This window comes from Falco punctatus (genome assembly GCF_963210335.1).
Source record: "Falco punctatus genome assembly, chromosome: 7".
In the NCBI taxonomy this organism is placed as follows: domain Eukaryota; kingdom Metazoa; phylum Chordata; class Aves; order Falconiformes; family Falconidae; genus Falco; species Falco punctatus.
Genome location: NC_137587.1, coordinates 51,500,191 through 51,506,770, shown reverse-complemented (window position 1 = coordinate 51,506,770; position 6,580 = coordinate 51,500,191). Strand labels below are relative to the sequence as shown.

General features: G+C 37.6%; 1 protein-coding gene across 1 annotated transcript in view; it reads right to left on the bottom strand.

Annotated features, from left to right (window-relative positions):
- The window catches only part of RORA (RAR related orphan receptor A), a 477,306-nt gene that overhangs the window by 402,222 nt on the left and 68,504 nt on the right, over positions 1–6,580 (bottom strand). The gene's annotated exons all lie outside the window — the stretch shown is intronic.

The window sequence follows — 6,580 nt, the reverse complement described above, 5'->3', positions numbered from 1 at the left end:
CAGAAAACTCAGGATGTTAATTTCTGTAGTGAATATCCTAATAGGAGTTGCAAGACAATCAGTCTTGGGTTTTTTATTCAATGCGCATCTCCAGATTGACTCTGTTATTGTACAGTTTCAAGAACTACTTCGTATTTTTATTAACAGTAATAGAATATATTGGAGGTTAACTCATCCTCAGTAAAGATTGTCTTTTGTAACTTGTCTTTTCCTTTTATTGTTAATTTAAAAGTTGTGGGTTTCCACTTCCAGGGGACTACAAGTGTCAAATTCTTACCGTGATTGCAAGAGACCCTATTGCTCTATTAGATAGCATTGCACTCCTATAAACTCTGAGCATGAAACAGAAAATGTCTTTTAAAATAAGACATTAAGAGAAACTCTCTCAAGCCTTTCAAAAATCAGCAACACTGAATTTAAGTTGTCCAAAAGTTCAGCTCAAAGCCCTGTATGGAGCAAAGACCACAACCCCGTCTTGCTCACTGAAAGAGATTCAGCAAGTCCCTTCTGTACCGTAAAGCAGCCAAAAACGTTCCACATTAGGGACAAGCTATATATATATATATATATATATGTATATGTGTGTGTGTATATATATATATCACACTGCAGCCCAAAAAGGGATCATTCTCTGCACAGGCAATATGTAAGCTTGTCTGTCTCTAGAGTTCACATAATTCCTATAGACACAGGCCAAATAACATCAGCGGTAGCATTTTTGGTGGATGTTCAATCCCCTGTGTCAAACTCTCCTTCAACAAGGCAGTCATGGTGCCTCTTGGCGCTGAAGCTCAAGGGAGGTTATTCCTTCACCACTTATTTTTGCAGTTTGCAATCAAGTGCAATGGAAACATTTGAGAATCATGTTAGGCCACAGAGAAGTATTTCATCTCCACTACATCATCATCTCTGGACCATTTGAAAAGGCTGTTGCCAAGTAGTAGTCATTTCCACCTCAGGAAGCCCTTGAAAAGGTTATTTACACTTTTGTCTTTCTTCAGGATTAGATTACTGTAATTCTTTATTGACTGGCTTGCACAACAGGGCTCTGCACAGTCTCCAGCAGGCACAGCCTGCTGCTCTGTTTTTTGTGAGAAAGGGATGATTTGAACATATTGTGCTGATTGTAAAGCCTTTCCATCAGCTGCAACAAAGCCAATGAATTGATTATAAAATTGTTCTGTTTACTTATGGCACAAATCATGGTCATTGCCTTTTAGCTGGCATGTTTAATTGGAACGAACTAGTTGAATCCTCACAGAAATTCTGCATTATATAGTATAGATCACTTTCTTTTCCCAGCATTGCATGAAAGCTGTATGAAGCAAAATATGGCATCTACGAGCTCTTAAGACCTACTGCTCTACACCTCCTGGGATGAATGGAGTTTATCTTTTTGAAATTGAAGCTGAAAAAAACCCACTTTCTGGCAGCTCATGGTGTTAAAATTGATTTTATGGTGGGCTATTTTCACTTGGAAGTACTGATGTCTCTGTTTTATTAGCCATGTTTTTGATTGCTTGCTATATTCACTTCAGACTACAGGATTTTGATTATTTTCTAGCCTCTCTATTGTTTACCAAGATAAATACTTAATCACACTTAACATAGCAGGAGGCTCATTCCACCCCTTACAGATCTAAACTATCGTTCACATTTATTCCGATAATCCAGCTAATGCTTCATTTACTGCTATAAACCAAGTATTGCTCAACTCAAGCTCAAGCTTTTCCATCAAGCTAATATTTATTGTCCTAGACAGGTTTTTAGCATCTTCTGGCTACCAAATTATTTGGCATTATTATTATTCATGTTAAACATAACAAGGCATCATTTCTCCAGAACTGTAAAGTTAATTAAGAAATGCATGTATTAGACCTGTATATCAGCTGTATTGAGAATATTCATCAAAACTAATGATTTATAGAGTTACATTGGATTAGCAGAGCAGAACTGGGCCTCATCTTCAGCAGGTGTGAACCTGTGATTAGCAGTTAGCCTTTCCAAATTCACCACAGGCTTTTTCTAGCACTGGTTCTTATTTGCAGTTTCTTGTCCCCAGAATGCCAGACCATTTACCCCAAGGTGCTTCAAAACTTTTTTCTTCTGGGTCCGGTTCTTTGTTTTATGAACAGAACTCTCCTGCCTGCGTGCCTTCTAAATAATTATAACATGTTCTCAGTGTTTTTAAATATTTAATAAAGCAACAAAGGATTCCAGCAAGACAGACAGCTACCTCAAAATTTGTTTTCTTGCTCCTTAGCCTGTATTTTATCTTACTTAGATCTTAAGTTCTGTGCAACAGGGTCCTTTTTGTAAAGTACAGCACACTAGCATCTGTAGCAAGGGAGACTCAGCAAGCCAGGAGGACTCAAAGGGCCTCTTAACACATTTATAGTGAAAATTTCCTGCAGCATAATAGGCTTGGTGCCCACTGACACCCACCAGAAAGTTGACTAGTGACAATTTGTTACTCTAGTCAGACTTGTTCCCAGCCACTCCTGACATTCAGAATTGTAGTAAGAAAGTATATTTTTATTATACTGAAAACATTCTTTGAAACAGATTCAGAACTGCTGGAGATCTATTGATGTAATTCATCTCAGCTGAATCTAAAGAGCACTTTGAGGCTTTTTCTTCCTTTCTATGTTTGCATATTTGACAGTAGCTGTTTCTCTATGTTTAAAAAAGGTAATGTCTCTGTTGGTTATTATTTAATTCTCCTCTCAATCACATTAGGCTGAACAAAGACAGGTCAATTACATACTCTTTTTTAAAAGACTCTTTCATTAAAATCAAGTTTGATCAAGAATCAGCATTATTTGAAATCTTTTCTCCTAAGGCACTTGGAGATTTGCACTGAAGTTTCTTAGCCAGAAGCAGCAAAGAGATTCCCTTACCTAATCTTCCGCTGAAAAGGAAGGCACTGCTTGCATTTACCAGCATAGTTTAAATATCTAATGCAAAATGTTGTTAAAGAGTAGATTTTTGGTAGGGTGGTTCTAGCTATTCTGGCTAGCTTTTGATCACACTGGAAATACAAAAAATAAAATGGAAACCCATCAAAATAGTCAAAACAGTCATAGGAACATTGGCCTGCTTCCAAGTCAAAAAGTATCTTGCAGAATTTAATCTGCTTTCTGAATGAAGATGGTTTTCCCAAAGCTTGTGTAATATTAAAAACAAAAGATTACAATCTGCAAGAATTACTTGGAAAGAAGAAAGAATATCTATTTAATAAAGAATCTAACCAAATTCAATTAGCAGAAGTTTAGTATATACACTTGCTCCAAGAGTAAATCTCCAGGCAGAAGCCATGCTGTGAGTGGAGCTGTGAGATTTTGGATCTAGAGTAACAGACAGGATGACAGAAGATCTAGTCCCTTTCATTTAGCTGGTAGTTCATGACCAGACTGCATTACTTTCTACTTACCTACTTTTAGTAAGGATACCAGAATACATTTTCTATAAGCCTGATTTACATTTTCAGTCCGCTCTCATGCATTTTGTAGAAGTTTTAAAAGAAAGAAGATCAATGGAGGACTTTAAACAGAAGATCACCACCTCTGAAGGTGAAGCAGAAACTAGGACAGTTTCCAAATGTTTAACAAAATCATTTAATACTACTGGCAGCTCCAGAGATCATTAGAGTCTTAAATGAGAAAGTAAATCAGGAAAACATATCAGGACATTTGATAGAAAGGCTAGCTATTTAGAAAATTAAATACATAAAGTGTATCAAAAGAATATTCAGTGCTGAAGAAATAATTATTCTGTTGCATTTCTGGTACCTAAAATCATTGGAACAAAATAAAAGAACAGGGAAGACCCTCTCCCTGTGTGAGAGCTCCACTCAACATGGAGATGGGAAAAGGGAGTGGTATCACACACCTGGTCATAGCTTCCTTACTTCTGAGACAAGTTGCCCTGATTTATTCTGGCTCCTTTAGTTTGCTCTAATTTATGCCATCCATGGATGACTTCAAGAATCATAGGTCAGAGGAGGATCAGCAAGTGGAAATCGATTTCTGTCCACTCACAATTCTTTCTTCCTTTCTCTCGGCCATTCGTAGATGAAAATCTCTTTGTTGGTGCTACTTCACCAGCTCAGAGGGGCCAATAATGTGGCAACTCATCCAGCCTTACATCTATCTAGAAGCATTAGTCTTTTAGCATAAGGGAGATTTTCTGTCTTAAATACAACGCTTTACATTTACATGTGTTTTGGTGGAACATGCTCCTTGCTCTGAAGACTGTCAGAGCAATTTAAGGTATTAGTGTAGGTGACACTGGGAAACACAGAAAAGATACCTGCAGAAGGTCAAAGTAAGATAGAGAGATTGCCTGAAGATTCATACAGGCATTCATACAGATTCATAGTAAGTTTTACAGGGCAAGACAAATAAATACAGAGTACGGAATGTAGATACAAAGGAAGAAATTTAAATAGTAGAAGGAAACAAAGACAGAAACTGAGGTAAAATTACATTACAAAATCAAGACGCTAGTACCAAGGAACCACTACTCTCAAAGAGAAACAGGTTTGATCGTGGCATATTCTGTTTTCTTTCCAACTCCCTCCAAGCTTATGTAGCTTTTCAGAGTCAAGCATTCAAGTTCGCCCATTGTAGGTCAGTGCCACAGAGATGTTAAATCTCCTGAAAATTCCACCCAGTACATGCCAGACTTTGTCAAAATACATTCGTGAGGCATACTACAATAGACCCAGAACAGAAAACTACAATTTCTTCAGAAGTATATAATCTTTCTAGCTTTTTGATAAATATTTAGATTAAATACCTTACAAGCAGAAAACATAATGTGTTCAACCTCTGTCACAAGACACTTTGGGCACAGAAACTAATCTCCTGAATAGCAAGTGGCCACTTCTTGTACACATAAATGATGTTCATAACCTGTTCTCATATGTATCCACAAATGAAAAAGAACATGTGCAGAGGCAGAGATGACAGTGGTTTACAATACAAACAGATGCTTCTGAATACTGCCTGTGCAGTAATCAACAACCTTAAGGGTTTCAAGAACAATGCATTTGCAGAGTGGCTTTTCTTATTTTAACATGCCTAGCAGTAAACAAAGCGACTTTCATTAATGGATAAATCATATCTATTTGTAGTATGAAGTCCACAGGACTTCTGTCAATCACTAGCAGTATAGAAACATTCATAGGCTAATCATGGCTAAGCTAATTTTGGCTCTTTCAGAGCCAAATTACGGTGTTTTGTGCCAAACCTTATTATAAATTAATTGCAGTCCTAGTGCATAGTCAGGAATTCAAAAAGCAATACAGAAAGGTGTTGCTGCACCTGGACACCATTCAGAGTTATGCTATTCAGTTTTTTCATCTTAAATAGAGAAAACAAAGCACATCAGGCATAATGCCATTAGAATTGATATCCAAGCCATCCAGGAGATTATTGCAGAATGTTTTGACAAATTAAGCATTAAAGGTCTCCTTTTGCAACTCAACTGCTTTAGAAATAAAGACTGAAGGACAGTTTGTGGTTCGATTTCCAACTGGCCTCCCAAGACCTAAAAGCAAATTGGCGTTGTTACATAACGTTAAGCTAACTACCTCTGTGTCCTTTATGTGAAAAACAGTAATGGAAGTCCTATTTAGACTAAGCTACTTCTTCCGACATATGTTTATTGGAAGCTGCTAACATGCAAAGCTAGTTCATGTCTTCAGCAAATTTGGTTTTAATCTTTTCACTCGCTTCTCCATGTGCATATACAGCTTTACATTAGCAAGCCTCACAGCTACCTTCTTCCATTACTGCTCTCCAGGTAAAAGCCATGAAGCGAACATGGTTAAGACTTTTCGACGAGCCTCTGTAGACCTACTAGCCCTTCGAGTAGGAGGGATGTCTGGTGTTCCCCTTGGAAATCATGTATCATGAACCTAGATGGTTTTTTTCATTATTGACGCTTTTCTTCTGTTACCTGTCCAACGGGAACTAAAGTAAGCCCCAGTCCATTTTTCCTCATGGTTCAAAATCAGCTAGGTGTCTACTGATTCATCATCACTTTGACAGCACTGGGATGTACTCAACTGCTTGAAACACTGAACGCACCTGACACGTCCACTTACTATCAACCACCAATATGGAACTGGTCAAATACATCAAAAGGAGGAAGTAATCTGTTACCAGATCTTCACACTGTCAACTTGACACTCACTTCAGTGAGAAGTTAACAGCTGATGTGGTGCAATGTTAAATTCAAAGGGTAGTGGAAAAATCATTGCTAACTTGCTGGAAGTATCCAGAAAAAAAGGACACAAAAGAAAACACATAAGTTTGCTTCCATGACAGTATATAAACCTCAAAGTGATATGCACATAGCCTTTTCTTCAAAGCTACCCTCCATTCTGATATGTTTCTTAACAGTGTAATGAAAAAGCCATTAACCACACAGATATTCCAGGCTAAAAAAAAAAAAAAAATGCTGGGAGGGTGTGGGGGAATGGAGTGAGGCAAGCTTGCAAGGATTCAAATAATTTGACTCTTCTTTTTTGTAGCTCAAACTTCACACCCACCTCCCTGAATGAAAAAGTGGT